Source organism: Bombina bombina, chromosome 6, assembly GCF_027579735.1.
Source record: "Bombina bombina isolate aBomBom1 chromosome 6, aBomBom1.pri, whole genome shotgun sequence".
NCBI lineage: Eukaryota > Metazoa > Chordata > Amphibia > Anura > Bombinatoridae > Bombina > Bombina bombina.
The window spans coordinates 209170496-209191217 of record NC_069504.1 but is presented as its reverse complement, the minus strand read 5'-3'; positions in this window follow the sequence as shown (position 1 = coordinate 209191217).

Genomic DNA, 20722 nt, shown 5'->3' with positions numbered 1-20722 from the left:
TCTACTGCAAGCTCAGGTAGCAATAATCAGTCACTTGTAATGGCTGGTTAATTACCAAACACCCACAAACGGGAAAATGTATCCATTTGCGGGCACGTGATAATTTTGCACTCCACTTGTAATCTAGCCCATAATATTTGTATTCCCTTAACATGTAAGCACACGGGCCCAGCTGTCCTTTCCCAACAGATTTTCATTATATCTGAACTAGAGCATAGGTGAAATAATCAGCTGATGGGTGAGAGCAGGTTAGTACTGATCAGCTGATTTTTTTCACCTGTGCTGTAGTTCAGCTTTAATGAAAACCTGGCCTGTTTGGGGTACTTGAGGGCCACAGTTGAGAAACACTGCTGTACATCACCTTCATATAAGATGATCTGCAGCAACTGGCAGCTGACAGGTAGGACCCTCGACATATTCATCTATCATTGCGACTTGTAAATCTTTCTATTGTTTATAGCGCTTCATAATCTGTTGTTGTTCTACAAATAAATTATAAAAATAATAAATAATAATAATAATTTGAGACAGGAACGTTCATGAAAAAATGCTTAATATACCTTTTATTAGGTTTGAGATATAAAAACAGTGTGACTTTAATGTTCCTTTAAAATATACTCTAACTTGTAATCGAAAAACATACAAGCATCTTGAAGAAAAAAAAAAATAGTAAGAAAGCAATTGAGAATTAAAATCAACTGTGAATTTCTGGAGGAAAATAAGAAAAGTATAAGCTTAAGATCAAATCTCGAACATCCTAGGTTGATGAACACTGACCTTTTGTTCGCCCAAGTGAAGTTTGAAACCTACATTGACAAATAGTGTTGTAAAATTGCAATTTTTTCACAAGACTGAAAAAAAAATGTGAAGGTTGATTCACAAAGACCTTTTCACTTAGAAAACATTTCTTTTAATTCTAGTGTTCAATTCTGTACTTGATTGTATATATATATATATATATATATATATATATATATATATATATATATATATATATATATATATATATATATATATATAAAGTTCAAAACATACACACACCAAAAAATAAAAGATAGCTACTTAAAAAAAGGGGAACATATTGAGATTTTCAAACATTTTATTTGTACAGGGAGATGTCAGCCAATCCAGTAATGACTTGAAAAACATTTGGGACTCAATGAATAACCAATAATAATATAGAGCACAGATGTGAATTGTTGTAATGTAAGTAATGCCCATTTCAAGTCAAACATCAACTAAATTTGTTTCCAGATGGACAATATAAATTCCTGTAATTGAAACCATTAGCTGAATTGCTAAATTATTGTTATGCGTCTGACAGATTTCACAGCAAACTCTAATGCAACTTTGAATTCCACAGTTTTATTGTTATAATTTTTCTTACAACAATATATGTAGCATATTTAAATGGACTTGAAACTCAAACATTCTCATTCATGATTCAGATACAGCAAACAGTTTTAAACAACTATAATATCTCATTTTCTCTTGGTATCCATTGTTGAAAAGGATACCTCGGTAGGCTCAGGAGCTAGCTGCTCTTGTCATTGGCCTACTGATGTGTTCAGCTAGTTTCCAGCAGAGCATTGCTGCACCTTCAAGGATACCCTCTGAATCAGGGAAGAAAAATATTGAGTCTCATGACCTTTTAATTGGAATATTTGTGTTTAAGACAGGGGTCAGCAACCTTGGACTCCCAGATGTTTTGGAACTACATTTCCCATGATGCTGAGACACTTTTTAGACTATCTGAGCATCATGGCAAATGGTGTTCCAAAACATCTGGGGGCCCAAGGTTGCTGACCCCCAGTTTAAGAGATATTATAGTGTTGCCACAAGTTAACCATGCGTTTGACCACTTTCACCCCATTTGACCCCTTTGCAGGTTTGACCCCTTTGTTGAAAAGAATACCTAGGTAGGCTCAGGAGCTAATGGCTAGCTGCTGCTTGGTGGCTGCACATATATGCCTCTTGTCATTGGTTAACTGATGTGTTCAGCTAGTTTCCAGCAGTGCATTGCTGCATCTTCAACAAAAAATACTATGAGAATGAAGCAAATTTGATAATAGAAGTAAAATGGAAAGTTGTTTAAAATGACATGCTCTATCTGAATCAGGAAATAAAAAAATTGTGCTTCATGTCCTTTTGATTGGAATATTTTTATTAAAGCTATTGTTTAAGAAATATTAAAGTGTTGCTGCTGCTGAGCTAAAGTTAATTATGTGTTTAACTCCTTTACAGGACCTAAAAGCATTGTGTTTACACAAGCTACAACAGTGCAATAACACAATGTAATATATACAAGCATTTGTGTTTATGTCCATTCAACCTGACCTTTCTCATGCAAAGACATTTTAAAATATAGTACTCTTTCATATACAGGTATACCTCGGCGATATTGCGGGTTTGGTTACAGTGAGACCACCGCAAAAAAAGGAAATACAGCAATAAAGTGAGTCACACTCATTTTTTTTGTTTCCCGGTGCATAGAAAAGTTATATTTACCATATACAGTAGTTCAGTGGTTCCCAACCCAAATTAACTCAAGGCCCGGTACTGTAAAGTGTGAGTATGTGTATGTATATATATATATATATATATATATGTATATACATATATATATATATATATATATATATATATATATATATATATATACAGTATATATTAATGCATTGGTATAAGTGGGGGAATAAAATATATACATTCATTGGTGTCAGTTGGCTGGTATCACTTAAAGGGATGGTAAAGTAAAAAAAAAAAATCTTTCATGATTTAAATATGGTATGTAATTTTAAACAACTTTCCAATTTACTTTTATTACCAAATTTGCTTTGTTCTCTTGGTATTCTTAGTTGAAAGCTAAATCTAGGAGCATTTTGACTGTTTTTCACCACTAGAGGGCGTTAGTTCATGTGTTTCATATAGATAACATTGAGCTCCGGCATGTGAAGCTCCTAAGAACAAGCACTGATTGGCTAAAAATGCATGTCTGTCAAAAGAACTGAAATAAGGGGGCAGTTTGCAGAGGCTTAGATACAAGGTAATCACAGAGGTAAAAAGTATATTATTATAACTGTGTTGCTTATGCAAAATTGGGGAATGGGTAATAAAGGGATTATCTACCTTTTTAAACAACAAAAATTCTGGTGTTTACTGTCCCTTTAACTGCGGTGCTTAGGTCCAGACCTATCTGCAAATTGTCTTACACTGTCCTCCCACTAAACTGTCACTATATGTGCACAGTGCACACACACACATATGTGCACTGGCACTCTGACAGGCCTGCCGGGTATTTCTTATGTGTGGAGCGGCAGGCCTGTCACAGCTCCCAGTGGGGGCATTTCAGGTCATGGCCCACCAGGTGGGCTGTCAAGGCCCGGTACTTGGCTGTGGCCCGGCTGTTGAGAAACCAGGCAGTAGTCTATTAAAGGGACATGACACCCACATTTTTTCTTTCATGATTTAGAAAGAGAATGCATTTTTAAACATCTTTCTAATTTACTTCTATTATCTAATTTGTGTTATTCTCTTGATATTCTTTGCTGAAAAGCATATCTAGATATGCTCAGTAGCTTCTGATTGGTTGCTGCACATAGAAGCCTCATGTGATTGGCTCACCCATGTGCATTGCTTTTTCTTAAAATAAGGATATCTAAAAAATGAAGCTAAATAAATAATAGAAGTAAATTGTAATGTTGTTTAAATTTGTATGTTCTATCTGAATCATGAAAGAAAGATTTTGGGTTTAGTGGTCCTTTAAGTGTGCAATAGAATTATGTCTAAAAAACAATGTACATACCTTAATTAAAAAATACTTTATTGCTGAAAAATGCTAACCATGATCTGAGCCTTCAGTGAGTCATAATCTTTTTGCTGGTGGTTTGTATTATAGATTTGTGTATAAATGTGTATGTACGTGTTTTTATGTGTATATATGTTGTAAAAATGACACCAATAGACTTGCTCAACACAGGATTGCCACAAACCTTCAATTTGTAAAAAGAGCAATATCTGTGAAGCGCAATAAAGCGAAGCGCAATAAAACGAGGTATGCCTCTACATATTGTATTAATTTTAATTTAATATTAAAAACAGTAAAATCAGTCACATGGCATATGACATCAGTGTCTACATGAAATCAAGAACCAATACTGAAAAAACAGTGTTTTAGTAATATTGCTCATCATTACCCAAGCCTGACAGTGTTCAGAAACTGCTTATATCAAACAGATCAAACTGGCACTGCATGAATACATTACACTAATAGCAAGCACTACACTTCATTCAGTAGCTCTTGATCCAGCCACAGCACAGGCCCAAAAGCAGTTTCATGTACGCAATTTAGTATAAGTGACAATCTTTATTCAGGGAGGTTATTTGTCATTATGACTGTGTGAATAGCTTTTTCTACATTCGAATAGTAGAATGTTTCGATAGAATGAATTTTAACATTTATATTAAATATTAAATGCTTGTATTTGATTATAGAATCTGACATTTCAATATTCAAATGTTACATGCAAATATTACATATTGAATTTTACTCCCTTAAATGGACATTAAACATATGCAAGAGATATTAATGTATTGATGTTTTAGCACTGCAGAATCTGTTAGCGCTCTACCAATAACTGATAATATAAAAAGTTAAAATTGGACAAAGAATAGTATGTAGATTTAAAAAAATGAATATACTTCAGGACTAGATTACAAGTAGAGCGCTAAATTATTGCGCTCCCGCAAATGGGCAAATTTGCTTGCGTTAGCAATTAGCGCTTAGATTAGATCCCTGGTTAATTTTTTAAAAGTGCCCCAAATGCCCTCAAAATAGAAAACTAGGCAGTTTTGGGGCTTTAAAGTTGGTGGGAGTGGGGAGTGCCTTTACATTGCAGACTACGAGAACTGTGTGTTCCCCTAGACCGCAATGTAAATATATATGTATATGATTGTTTACATATTTATGTGTTGTTACACAAAATTATCTATACAAAGTATGCTAGATGTTACAGCAAATATTAGTACAGAAATTTCTAGAATACTCCCCTCTGTGTATACTGCTGCCTTCTATCAGTCTCTCCCTAAAGATTTCTATGAAATAGTGGATATGGAATATAGAGGCGCAGGTCTGGTCTTGTCTGGTGCTCCGATTTGAGCCTGAGAATAAAAGGACTTTACTTTTATATGTGTAGATCAACACCATATAATTAGTGCAGTATACTCACTCTGAAAGAATTCAGAGTCCGGCTTCTTCGTTTAAGTATAACTTGTATACTGAGTAAGATCTCTTGGTTCCGATATAACTGCAAATGATAAAATTTACACTCAAAGTGTGGTATTACACAGTATATATAATGTGCAGTATACTCACTCTGAAATAATCGGAATCCGGCTCCTCCTGTAATGCTTCTGGTTATAGTATAATAATTCCAAAAGGCAGCAAACAAATATTCGTTATAAAAACAAACATTTATTTAAAATATGTCACTATGGACAAACATAAAAGCTCTCATAAATAGCTCTACGCGTTTCAACGATACATTCGTCTTTCTCAAGAGCAGTAAAATTTGAAAGTGCTATTTTTTTACTTTCAAGGAAGTTCCCTTTCGAGTTCGTTTTATCATCGGTTCCAAATGAAGTCCGCTTCTGTATTGCGATCACATGTTCAAATTGGACCAATCCCAGATAATGTTTGCTTGTGTGTATTTTTCCATATATCCGATAGCAAAGGATTCTCGCTTGATATTGTAAGTTTTACAATGCGATCTGAAAGCGCAACAACAGCACTTTCAAATGTTGTGACATATTTTAAATAAATGTTTGTTTTTATAACGAATATTTGTTTGCTGCCTTTTGGAATCATTATACTATAACCAGAAGCATTACAGGAGGAGCCGGATTCCGATTATTTCAGAGTGAGTATACTGCACATTATACATACTGTGTAATACCACACTTTGAGTGTAAATTTTATCATTTGCAGTTATATCGGAACCAAGAGATCTTACTCAGTATACCAGTTATACTTAAAGAAGAAGCCGGACTGCACTAATTATATGGTGTTGATCTACACATATAAAAATAAAGTCCTTTTATTCTCAGGCTCAAATCGGAGCACCAGACAAGACCAGACCTGCGCCTCTATATTCCATATCCACTATGTGTTAATAAGTGCATAAACCCATATTAACACATAGATATATATGTATATATTAATATACAAAAATATTTTAAAATGCTGTCCATCGCTGCACTACTTACCTCCTACTCTTCGCGAGGTTGTGATACCATCTGTGATGGCATTAAAATGAGGCTCCCATAGGAGCCTATGGAAGTGCGCTCTCGTGATTAACTTGTAATACAAATGCACATTATTGTGCGCTGGTATTACAAAGTGGAGCGCTAATATTGCTTGCATGCAATGTGAATGTAAGTGTACTTTGTACAGTATTTTTGAAGTGTTTTGTGCAACTTTTTATTTTTCGGAAAACAGTTAACCTCAGCTCTGAGATTGTGTAAAGTTTCTAGAGTAAATCGGGATTGCAATCAACTTGCAATATCAGAGCAATGGAAAGGGGGTGAAAATGATTGAGATAACATTAGCACAATCGTTTACACGCCACTTGTAATCTAGCCCTGAATGTACGTGAAAAGGTTTAGGCCTAGATTTGGAGTTTGGCGGTAGCCGTGAAAACCAGCGTTAGAGGCTCCTAACGCTGGTTTTAGGCTACCGCCGGTATTTGGAGTCATTCAAAAAAGGGTCTAACGCTCACTTTTCAGCCGCAACTTTTCCATACCGCAGATCCCCTTACGTCAATTGCGTATCCTATCTTTCCAATGGGATCTTTCTAACTCCGGTATTTAGAGTCGTGGCTGAAGTGAGCGTTAGAAATCTAACGACAAAACTCCAGCCGCAGAAAAAAGTCAGTAGTTAAGAGCTTTCTGGGCTAACGCCGGTTCAAAAAGCTCTTAACTACTGTACACTAAAGTACACTAACACCCATAAACTACCTATGTACCCCTAAACCGAGCCCCCCCCCCCCCACATCGCCGCCACTCGATTAAATTTTTTTAACCCCTAATCTGCCGACCGCAACCTACGTTATACTTATGTACCCCTAATCTGCTGCCCCTAACACCGCCGACCCCTATATTATATTTATTAACCCCTAACCTGCACCCCTCAACGTCGCCTCCACCTGCCTACACTTATTAACCCCTAATCTGCCGAGCGGACCGCACCGCTACTATAATAAAGTTATTAACCCCTAAGCCGCCTCACTCCCGCCTCAATAACCCTATAATAAATAGTATTAACCCCTAATCTGCCCTCCCTAACATCGCCGACACCTAACTTCAATTATTAACCCCTAATCTGCCGACTGGAGCTCACCGCTATTCTAATAAATGTATTAACCCCTAAATCTAAGTCTAACCCTAACACTAACACCCCCCTAAGTTAAATATAATTTTAATCTAACGAAATTAATTAACTCTTCTTAAATAAATTATTCCTATTTAAATCTAAATACTTACCTGTAAAATAAATCCTAATATAGCTACAATATAAATTATAATTATATTATAGCTATTTTAGGATTAATATTTATTTTACAGGTAACTTTGTATTTATTTTAACCAGGTACAATAGCTATTAAATAGTTAAGAACTATTTAATAGCTAAAATAGTTCAAATAATTACAAATTTACCTGTAAAATAAATCCTAACCTAAGTTACAATTAAACCTAACACTACACTATCAATAAATAAATTAAATAAAATACCTATAATTATCTACAATTAAACCTAACACTACACTATCAATAAATAAATTAAATACAATTCCTACAAATAAATACAATGAAATAAACTAACTAAAGTACAAAAAATAAAAAAGAACTAAGTTACAAAAAATAAAAACATATTTACAAACATTATAAAAATATTACAACAATTTTAAACTAATTACACCTACTCTAAGCCCCCTAATAAAATAACAAAGCCCCCCAAAATAAAAAAATGCCCTACCCTATTCTAAATTACAAAAGTTCAAAGCTCTTTTACATTACCAGCCCTGAACAGGGCCCTTTGCGGGGCATGCCCCAAGAAATTCAGCTCTTTTGCCTGTAAAAAAAAACATACAATACCCCTCCCCCCAACATTACAACTCACCACCCACATACCCCTAATCTAACCCAAACCCCCCTTAAATAAACCTAACACTAAGCCCCTGAAGATCTTCCTACCTTATCTTCACCATACCAGGTTCACCGATCGATCCAGAAAAGCTCCTCCGATGTCCTGATCCAAGCTCAAGCGGGGGGCTGAAGAGGTCCATGATCCGGCTGAAGTCATCATCCAAGCGGGAGCTGAAGAGGTCCATGATCCGGCTGAAGTCTTCATCCAAGCGGGAGCTGAAGAGGTCCATGATCCGGCTGAAGTCTTCTATCAACGGCATCTTCAATCTTCTTTCTTCGGGAGCCATCATCTTCCATCCGACGCGGAACATCCTCTTCTCCCGACGCCTACTCGCCGAATGACGGTTCCTTTAAATGACGTCATCCAAGATGGCGTCCCTCGAATTCCGATTGGCTGATTGGATTCTATCAGCCAATCAGAATTAAGGTAGGAATATTCTGATTGGCTGATGGAATCAGCCAATCAGAATCAAGTTCAATCCGATTGGCTGATCCAATCAGCCAATCGGATTGAACTTGATTCTGATTGGCTGATTCCATCAGCCAATCAGAATATTCCTACCTTAATTCCGATTGGCTGATAGAATCCTATCAGCCAATCGGAATTCGAGGGACGCCATCTTGGATGACGTCATTTAAAGGAACCGTCATTTGGCGAGTAGGCATCGGGAGAAGAGGATGTTCCGCGACGGATGGAAGATGATGGCTCCCGAAGAAAGAAGATTGAAGATGCCGTTGATAGAAGACTACAGCCGGATCATGGACCTCTTCAGCTCCCGCTTGGATGAAGACTTCAGCCGGATCATGGACCTCTTCAGCTCCCGCTTGGATGATGACTTCAGCCGGATCATGGACCTCTTCAGCTCCCGCTTGGATGATGACTTCAGCCGGATCATGGACCTCTTCAGCCCCCCGCTTGGGCTTGGATCAGGACATCGGAGGAGCTCTTCTGGATCGATCGGTGAACCTGGTATGGTGAAGATAAGGTAGGAAGATCTTCAGGGGCTTAGTGTTAGGTTTATTTAAGGGGGGTTTGGGTTAGATTAGGGGTATGTGGGTGGTGGGTTGTAATGTTGGGGGGGGTATTGTATGTTTTTTTTTACAGACAAAAGAGCTGAATTTCTTGGGGCATGCCCAGCAAAGGGCCCTGTTCAGGGCTGATAAGGTAAAAGAGCTTTGAACTTTAGTAATTTAGAATAGGGTAGGGCATTTTTTTATTTTGGGGGGCTTTGTTATTTTATTAGGGGGCTTAGAGTAGGTGTAATTAGTTTAAAATTGTTGTAATATTTTTCTAATGTTTGTAAAAAAAAATTTATTTTTTGTAACTTAGTTCTTTTTTATTTTTTGTACTTTAGTTAGTTTATTTAATTGTATTTATTTGTAGGAATTGTATTTAATTTATTTATTGATAGTGTAGTGTTAGGTTTAATTGTAGATAATTATAGGTATTTTATTTAATTTATTTATTGATAGTGTAGTGTTAGGTTTAATTGTAACTTAGGTTAGGATTTATTTTACAGGTAAATTTGTAATTATTTGAACTATTTTAGCTATTAAATAGTTCTTAACTATTTAATAGCTATTGTACCTGGTTAAAATAAATACAAAGTTACCTGTAAAATAAATATTAATCCTAAAATAGCTATAATATAATTATAATTTATATTGTAGCTATATTAGGATTTATTTTACAGGTAAGTATTTAGCTTTAAATAGGAATAATTTATTTAAGAAGAGTTAATTAATTTCGTTAGATTAAAATTATATTTAATTTAGGGGGTGTTAGTGTTAGGGTTAGACTTAGCTTTAGGGGTTAATACATTTATTAGAATAGCGGTGAGCTCCAGTCGGCAGATTAGGGGTTAATACTTGAAGTTAGGTGTCGGCGATGTTAGGGAGGGCAGATTAGGGGTTAACACTATTTATTATAGGGTTAGTGAGGTGGATTAGGGGTTAATAACTTTATAATAATAGCGGTGCGGTCCGGTCGGCAGATTAGGGGTTAATAAGTGTAGGCAGGTGGAGGCAACGTTGTGGGGGGCAGATTAGGGGTTAATAAATATAATATAGGGGTCGGCGGTGTTAGGGGCAGCAGATTAGGGGTACATAGGGATAATGTAAGTATCGGCGGTTTACGGAGCGGCAGATTAGGGGTTAAAAATAATATACAGGGGTCAGCGATAGCGGGGGCAGCAGAATAGGGGTTAATAAGTGTAAGGTTAGGGGTGTTTAGACTCGGGGTACATGTTAGAGTGTTAGGTGCAGACGTAGGAAGTGTTTCCCCATAGCAAACAATGGGGCTGCGTTAGGAGCTAAACGCGGCTTTTTTGCAGGTGTTGGGTTTTTTTTTCAGCTCAAACAGCCCCATTGTTTCCTATGGGGGAATCGTGCACGAGCACGTTTTTGAAGCTGGCCGCTTCCGTAAGCAACTCTGGTATTGAGAGTTGCAGTGGCGTTAAATATGCTGTACGCTCCTTTTTTGGAGCCTAACGCAGCCATTCTGTGGACTCTCAATACCAGAGTTATTTTAAAGGTGCGGCCAGAAAAAAGCCAGCGTTAGCTACGCGGGTCGTTACCGACAAAACTCTAAATCTAGCTGTTAGTTTCTATAAAGTACTTTAGTTTCTACAAAGAAATATTCACTGCTGTTTTGTAATCTTTCCTCTTATCTATAGTTGGCAACATTTGAAAAAAGGCCCATTTATGGTTTGCATAGCTCTGCCCACTACAATCCACCTAAAAACAAGCACATAAATAATAATAGTATAATTTAGCTATACTGATTGCTTAAAAGGATAGGAAAGTTTAAATTAAACTTTAATGATTTAGACAGAGCATGTAATGTACATATCCGCTGCAGTAGCAATTTACTACTGTTGATTAGTGGTTACACATATTTGTCTTTTGTCACACATGATTATATGAAAGCAATAATAAAACTGAGAGCATTTTCTTTATGCACTGCTATAGTCCTTTAATGCTGGATAAAGCATCATGCTCCTCATCACCTCCCTTATTCTCAAGAACATAACTAATTTAGGAACAATACCTTTACAGAAATTACCAAAATAATCAAGCAATGGCTACATTATTAGCCATTCAGCATCTTATAGCAGGGCACCACAAAGCACCCTAGTTTAAATAGATGTTCCACAGCCTGAAATTAGACAGTGATATTATCCCAATATGTTTAACCTGCTAACTGCTGTTCTAGAGACTGCTGAGACTAATAAAGGCAGATATGCTGACTACTTGCTAAGACACTGTTGAAAGTTTTACAAGTGGGTGACATTTTATTAGGTAAATAGTCACTGCAGCAGTGATTGTGGGCAATAGGTTAATAGACATAGAAACGCCCCAGTAAATCTGGATTTTTTTTGTATAATCTGTGAATTCCAGTCCCAGCACATGAAAGCTGAATGTGGTAGGCCCCTGCTAATCAAAGCCTTAGTATATACATGGGTGAGATTAAACATGTTTCAAATTCCCTTAGCTGACACCTGACCTCATACTGCTAAACCTCAGTGTAACAGAAGACCACAGAATCAGATAAAAAAAATGCCAAAAAAACATACTCTAAGCATAGAGACTAATGCCACAGCAACCTCTGTGGTGGGAGTACTGCACGGCATATAATATTCATAAACTATATACAAACTGAATTGAACAAGGGACAAGCTTAAAAGGCAGGGACTGGAAGCCAAAAAATGTGAAAGTCCCAGGAAAAATGGGACAGTTGGCAACTATGCTTATGTATGTTCTGCTTAGGACAATGAGACAGATATAATATAGGTAACAAAAAAGAGTGTGCAAACAAGACTGTTTGGAAAAAAGGATTGTTCAAGTAACTATCTGGCAGGAATGCCACACAGCCCTGTTTAGTCCCTGATTTATATCTGTGCAAAATTGGCCTAATCAGAAGAGATAGTTAAAGGAAAAACTTAAATCCCAACATTTATTTATTTATTTATAAAATATTTTACCAGGAAGGATACATTGAGATTTCTCTCGTTTTCAAGTATGTTCTGGGTCCACAAAACATTGCATTGATACAATAGGGTACAATAAAATACAAAAACAATATTAGTACACAATATATACAAAATTTAACATAGAATAGGTAGGAAATATATAATCAACCATGACAGGTGCATTCTGTTTTGAGATATGTAGAGAGGGATCTCTTAAAGGATTTTAGGCTTGGGGAAGGTTTGAAAGTCTGCGGGAGGTTGTTCCATAATTGTGGTGCTCTGTAGGAAAAGGAGGATTGAGCTGCTTTATTTTTTTATTGAGGCAAACTAAATAACGTGCTGGTACTGGATCGGAGGTTATAGGAGGTGGGAATAGCCAGGGTTAGCATTCTACTCAGGTAGGATGGGAGCTTCCTAGAAAAGCTCTTAAACACAAGGCTGGAAAGATGGAGGGTGCGTATGAAGGTTGCGTCTGGATTCCAGCGACAGCTAGTTTAGTTCTTTTAGCATGTCACAATGATGGGTCCTGTACTTACATTGTAGCACAAAGTGGCACAATGAGTTATGCAATGTATTAAGTTTATTAAGGTGAGTTTGTGGGTCAGGTGCATATACTACATCTCCATAATCAATGCTTGGGATCAGCATTTGCTGTATAATCTTTTCCTTTACTGTAGGGCTTAGGCAGGATTTGTTTCTGTACAGGGCACCTAGTTTTGGATAAAGTTTATATGCAAGTTTTTCTATGTGGAGGCCAAAAGATAGATTTGGGTCTAACAACATACCCAAGTATTTAAAAGAGTGGATTGCAGTCAGTGTGCAATTTGATTTTGTTTTGATGCATAGATTGGAATTTTGTAGTTTGTGTAATTTAGGTACCATTCCAAAGATCATTGTGAAAGATTTGTCACTGTTTAGGAAGAGTTTGTTTTTTGAAATCCACTTTTCTACCTCTGTGAACTGGTCTTGGAGCACTGCCTCAAGCTGCGGTAGATCGAATTTTCTTGCATAGATTACTGTGTCGTCTGCGTACATGTGTACAGTTCAGGATTTGCATACATTAGTGGGATAATTTATAAATAAAGTGAATAGTAGGGGGGCCGAGAATGGAACCTGGGGGAACACCACACGTGACTGGGAGAGGAAGGGGGTCGCTGTCAGAAATGGAGACATATTGTGATTGATCCGATACATATGATCGAAACCAGGTTAGCGGACGATCACCAATACCTGAGTTTTTTTAGTTTGAGCAGTAGAATGTCATGGTCTACTTTGTCAAATGCCTTTGCAAAATTAAGGAAAATAGCTCCAGTTAGGTCTCCTTGTTCCATGCCAGTTTGGATGTTGTTGCAAACTTTTAGGAGGGCAGTTGTAGTGGAGTGATTCGGGTGAAAACCTGATTGATCAGGGCTCAGATAGTTAGATTGTTGGTAATACTCACATAGTTGCATATGGACACATTTTTCTAAGATTTTTGACAATACTCGGAACAATGATATTGGGCGATAGTTAGAAATCAAGGTTATCTCACCACTTTTATGGATAGGCACTTCTCTTGCAGTCTTCCAAAGTTTGGGTATGTATCCAGACACCAAGGACTCATTAATTAGGGCAGTGGAGGCTCCTCTATAGGAGCACATGAGCACGTGAACCCCCTGACCCCTGATGAACAGAAAAAAAAAAGAGTGAGAAATAAAAAAAATATATTACATTTTTAAACCTTTTTTGCCGATTAAATAAAAAAAATCTTCCAGGCTCCACTGCAGTTTTGACTAAAAAACATTAAAATTGCCATTTTTAAATCTTTAGGCTGAAAGTGGAATTGGCTTTTGCCTAATACTTCTATCTATCGCACATTCTGTGCAGTGCGATATATAGAAGTATAGGCAAAAGCCCTTTCTACTTTCAGCCTGCATTGCCTGCAGCACCACCTACAAGCCAGCCCATAGCCTTCCTAACCGCACAGCTCTTAGTGTGCAAGTGAGAGCCGGCTGTCACATGACACTCGCACACTAAGAGCTGACTGTGTGTGTGGCAGGAGGTGCATCACTTCAATCAGCTCAGAGTCAGACACAGACTTCAGATAGTGATGTGAGGAGGTGCAGGACCGTGCAGAGGAGAACAGAGAAGCTGCAGGAACAGTTAGCTCCTGTTAAGTGAGGCATCCAATACTGTATATAACCGGTAAACTGTCTGCAGCAGTGTATAGAAAGTTGCAGACTCAGTCTCAGGCAGAGAGAATGTGGGGGGAGGGGATTGCAGATTGTGTACAGAGGTTGCATCATTACACTGATTCTGTATTATTTGCACAGGGCTTTTTATCAGGCAGAATACAAACTTTTTAAAATCCTATCAGAGCAGTAACTGCACAATCTGCAATCCCCTCCCCCCACATTCTCCCTGCCTGAGACTGAGCCATGCTGAAACACAGACTGAAGGGAGTAAAAGTAAAAAACAGAGGTAAGGGGAGCCAGGGGTTTGCTTGGCTTAATTACATGATATATCATTTATGTTATAGTGCCAACCTGACTTTTCTTGCCCTATGTATGCCAGATCCTTACTGTCTGTTTAGTTTATAACACTTAGTTTTGAAAGCTTAGTTTTGAAAGCATAATTTTCATTATTTTTCAATTATTTCCTCAGCTTACAAAATTGAACAGTTTATTTAGTTTATTTAACCCATTTCCTCCTATATGTTATGAGCAAACTTAAATTTTCTCATAACTTGAAGGAGCAAATGTCAGGTAACATGTGTGTGTACAATTATGAGTCATACAGCTTCCTAATCACATATATAAATATATATATATATATATATATATATACAGTATATATAATCATACTTTTTATTTTATATATATATATATATATATATATATATATATATATATATATATATATATATATATATATATATATATATATATATATATATATATATATATTATTTATATAATATATATATATATATATATACACACTGGGTGCAAGAGTCCTGTTACCGGGGCAGTATAAGGACTTTATATATATATATATATATATATATATATATATATATATATATATATATATATATATATATATACACTGGGTAAAGAGTCCTGTCACTATATATATATATATATATATATATATATGTCCTTATGCTGCCCCAGTGACATGACTCTTGTACCCAGTATATATATATATATATATATATATATATATAAAATATGACATATATATGGTAACTGCAGGGTGTATGTGGTGCTCTTGTCTTTTAATATACACAGGTTAGTTATGTACATACCTCACACACAGACTTTAACAACACACAATAATACACATAACACACTGCCCTCACCTTGTACATATGGATGTGTTAAGGTAACTGGCAGAGTGTGTGTGTGTGATATACACACACACACATTAAAAAAGGCGGAGCCATCTGAGGGGCGGGGCTAGTGCTCCCCCATCTTCAAAAGTCACCAACCGCCACTGAATTAAGGTTGTGACAGGTTTAGCAATTGCCGGCGCACTAAGCTTCAACAGCATTGCTGGGATTTGATCAGGTCCAGACTGGTTTTTCATTTTTAGATTATTATGGTGTTTCTTAATGACATTTATGGGTACAGGTCTAAAATTGAACTTCTCTATATTGGGTCATTGCAGATTTAATGGGGCCTGATCCACATTTCTAGTTTCAGGATGAGTGTAATTTATTAGTTTGTCAATCAGGGTGGTTGAGCATCTGACAAAATAATTGTTAAAGGCATTTGCTACTTCTAAGGGAAGTTGCAGAGTTTGTTTGTCCACTTTGACAGTGGAGGGTTGGGAGTGGATTGGGGGAGTTTGTACGTTATTTATAACTTTCCAAAACTTTCTAGGGTTTGATATATTATTGTTCAGATTTTCACATGAAGATGCCCATTGCTATATAAAAATTCAGTAGAACTGAGAAAACCAACAATGTTCAAAGTTAAATTACAGGACAACATGACAAAATAAATAATGAAAGTATTTGGTACCGTTTATTTAAACCACACATAATCAAACATTTTATATTACACTCTCAGACTGTTTCATGCCCCTCTAAACTTACTTTGAAGTCTATGGGAATCAATATTAAAATGTTTTAAAATTCAAGTATTCCAATCTTTTATAATTGGTCAAATGACCATTTGTGTGCAAAAATGTAATTCTGCAGATTCAGCATATATCCAGCCTTCATCTTGAACAAACAAAGGCAATGATCTAAACCCTGTCACAATGATTTGCTAAATCAAAGCCCTGGTGCCAAATTAGGTACTCTCAAAAGCGGCACAGCAATAGCTTGCATTTCTATACAGACAGCTATTACTTTCATGGGACATGCAAAATACAGCATCTCATACTTGACAGCCTCTCATTCCTGTCACAGTTAATTGTGAGTGTTGCTATCCCTTTACAAACCCCTTAATTACACCTGCCTTAACCTTATAAAAAAATCTTTACACCAGCCAAAAGGCAAGATATAACTTAATATGGCTGGATCAAACCTAAATGATCTGCTACATTGAACTAAAAAAAGTACCAATAAAATATAGGTAGCAGTGCTTTAATAACACCATAAAAAATCCCATTCTTGGTCAAATGTTATAATTTAAAGATAAAATGAATGTATCTATTGATATTTGGATTGCTAATCAAGTGTTTCTGTGGAAAAAATTATTATATTCAAATAGTAAAATTGAGTATTGATTCAAATAAACTTACCTTGAAATCTATGATAATATTCAGCTGTTAGTACTGCATAACCAAATGTTGCATTTCATATCTGCATGCTAAATCCCCCCCCCCCCACTCACCCGTAATGTCATAGGATAGAGACTTATTAATACAGTTTACACAAAGTCCTAATTACAAAATAAAACCAAGTTTGTACTATGAAGCTAATAATAATTTTTAATTTCACTTAGCACTGTCTTAGAAATGTAAATATATTTTTAAACACTTATGAATCTTATGTGCCAGAGTGAATGTTTGTGTTGTATGTATATGTGTTATAATGTAAGTGTATGTGCATGCTAGTGTGAGTGCATATGGATGTGTCAGTGTATGCAGTTGTGAGTCTTTTGGGTAGATTTATCATAGTGAGAGCAGACATGATACGATGTAGCATATCATGTCCGCTGCACATAGATAAATGCTGACAGCATTCTTGTGAACTGCTGGTGCAATGCCGCCCCCTGCAGATTCGCTAGCAGGGAGGTGTCAATCAACCCAATCATACTCGATCGGGTTGATTTCCGGCGATGTCTGTTTGCCTGCTCAGAGCAGGCGGACAGGTTATGGAGCAGTGGTCTTTGTGACCGCTGCTTCATAACAGTCTGAAGGCTTACCAGAAACACAGGCCCAGAAGCTCACTATGGAGCTTGATAAATGGGCGCCCATGTGTGCAAGTGTGGACTGGTGTGTATGAGTCTATGCACCAGTTAATCTGTGTGTGTAAGTGTGAGTCTGTGTAACTGTGAGTCTGTGTGTGTAAGTGTGAGTCTGTGTAACTGTGAGTCTGTGTGTGTAAGTGTGAGTCTGTGTAACTGTGAGTCTGTGTGTGTAAGTGTGTCTGCAGTAGTGAGTCTGTGTGTGTGTGAGTCTGTGTGTGTGTGAGTCTGTGTGTGTAAGTGTGAGTCTGTGTAACAGTGAGTCTGTGTATATAAGTGTGTCTATGCAGTAGTGAGTCTGTGTGTGTAAGTGTGAGTCTGTGTAACTGTGAGTCTGTGTGTGTAAGTGTGTCTATGCAGTAGTGAGTCTGTGTGTGTAAGTGTGAGTCTGTGTAACTGTGATTCTGTGTGTGTAAGTGTGAGTCTGTGTAACTGTGAGTCTGTGTGTGTAAGTGTGTCTATGCAGTAGTGAGTCTGTGTGTGTAAGTGTGAGTCTGTGTAACTGTGAGTCTGTGTGTGTAAGTGTGTCTATGCAGTAGTGAGTCTGTGTGTGTAAGTGTGAGTCTGTGTAACTGTGATTCTGTGTGTGTAAGTGTGAGTCTGTGTAACTGTGAGTCTGTGTGTGTAACTGTGAGTCTGTGTAACTGTGAGTCTATGCTATATAATGATTGCAGATATAGGGATTGGTATTTCTGTAGTGTACACATGTGAAAAATAAATAAATGGCAATAGCATGCACTTATAACAAATTTGTACTTTACTAATCAATTGGCTGGAGAGACGCTGCATCCTCTTAAGTGCTATGATCAATAGATATAATTTTAGAAATAACACTACAAATATCATTTGCAATATTTGCCCAGAGGTCTGCTCCCTAGAGCTCTTACAATACAAGTGGTAGTTGGAATCAAAGGGTGAGGGATATGTTTACCATGACAGCCGATTGTAGGACTGAATTGTCGGGGGGGGGGGGAATCAAGTTTCCTGCTTAGAGAATTAGATTTAAACTTTATAGTAGGCTTTAATTGAAGTCTAGGGGGCCTATCTATCAAGCTCCAAAAGGAGCTTGACGGCCCGTGTTTCTGGTGAGTCATCAGACACGCCAGAAACAGCAGTTATGAAGCAGCGGTCACAAAGACCGCTGCTCCATAACCTGTCCGCCTGCTCTGAACAGGCGGACAGACATCTCCGGAAATCAACCCGATCGAGTACGATCGGGTTGATTGACACCCCCTGCTGGCGGCCGATTGGCCACAAGTCTGCAGGGGGCGGCATTGCACCAGCAGCTCTTGTGAGCTGCTGGTGCAATGCTGAATACGGAGAGCATATTGCTCTCCGCATTCAGCGAGGTCTGGCGGACCTGATCCGCACTGTCGGATCAGGTCCGCCAGACTTTGTTAAATAGAGGCCTAGATGTAAAAGTAAGATTTAAAGCTTTGAATGACAGGGACTGAGAGGTGTAAGTCAGTACCAGAGTAAATTAGGTAGCAAGGGGGTATATATTGATGAGGCAAGAGATATAGGGCCAGATTACAAGGGGCATGCTATTGTTTTTATTCGCTCACTCGCTAACTGGTAACTTTTGACGTGGGCTAGCGGGTGTATAACAAGTTGAAAGTAAAAAAAAAGTTATCATGCGAGCCAAACCCAATGCACGATAAATTTAGGACTTTGGATATCGCAACCATGTTAATTTCTTCTTCCATTAGACTTCAATGGAGCCGCTTTAGACCAACTGCACTAAAGACGAACACCTAGATTACGAGTTTTGCGCTAAACAGGGTGCAAAAATAACGCCAAAAATTGTGTTATTGCACTCTCCATAGCGCTGCCATTACGAGTTACTGAAAATCCTCCTTGTGCTGTGCGTTATAGTACGTTAAGCTCCATACCGCAGAAAAGCCAAGGGTTGAATTTAAATTCTTTTGCACGCTTTCCCCCATAGATATCAATGGGAGTGTTAGAAAAAGAAACTAACACCTGTGATAGCGGAATGGAGATCGCTGTAACTCAACAACATTGATGTCTATGGAGATAAGAAAGTTACGTTTAAACCTAACACCCTAACATAAACCCCTAGTCAAAAAAGACCCCTACTTCCCCGCCCCAACATCGCGGACACCTAAATAAACTGATTAATCCCTAATCCGCCGCTCCCTGACATCGCTGACACTAATAAACGTTATTAACCCCTAATCTGCCACCCCCAACATCACAGACACCTAAATAAATCTATTAACCCCTAAACCTCCAGCCCCCCACATTGTAACTACTAAACTAAACTTATTAACCCCTAAACTGCTGGGCCCCCAGATTGCATAAATAAAAACTTACCTGGGAAATAAAAAAAAATAAGTTTAAACTATAAATTAACCTAACATAACTATTCTAATACAATAAAAAACTACCAATTAAAAAAATCTAAATTACAATTTTAAAAAACCTAACACTACGAAAAAAAAGAATCTAAAATTATAATAAATAAAAAAATAATAAACAAAATGATCCAAAATAAAAACAATTACACCTAATCTAATAGCCCTATAAAAATTAACCCCCCCCCCCAAAAAAAAAAAAACACCCCCTAAATTACAATAAACTACCAATAGCCCTTAAAAGGGCATTGCATTGCCCTAAGTTAAATAGCTTTTACCTTAAAAAATTACTAAGTCCCCCCTAACAGTAAATCCCCCACCCAACCAAGCCCCCAAAATAAAAAGCCTAACTCTTAAAAAATCCTAAACTACCCATTCCCCCTAAAGGAGCATGTGTATGAGCATGGCCCTTAAAAGGGCATTCAGCTCTTTTACAAGTGCCCAAAATCATAATTTAAAAAAAAACTCCCCAAAAAAATTAAAAAAAACACTAACCCCTGAAAATCTACTCACGGTAATTTCCTAAGGTAAAATAGCTGTTGCCCTACAAAAGGCCCTTTTAAGGGCTATTGGTAGTTTATTATAAGTTAGGGGGTGTTTTTATTTTGGGAGGGCTTTTTTATTTTTATAGGATTAGGTGTAATTGTTTTTATTTTTGATAAATGTGTTTATTATATTTTGTAATCTTAGAGTTTTTTATTTTTAGTAATTTAGTGTTTATTAATTTTTGTAATGTTAGATTTTTTGTGTTAGGTTCTGTTACATTTTTAAT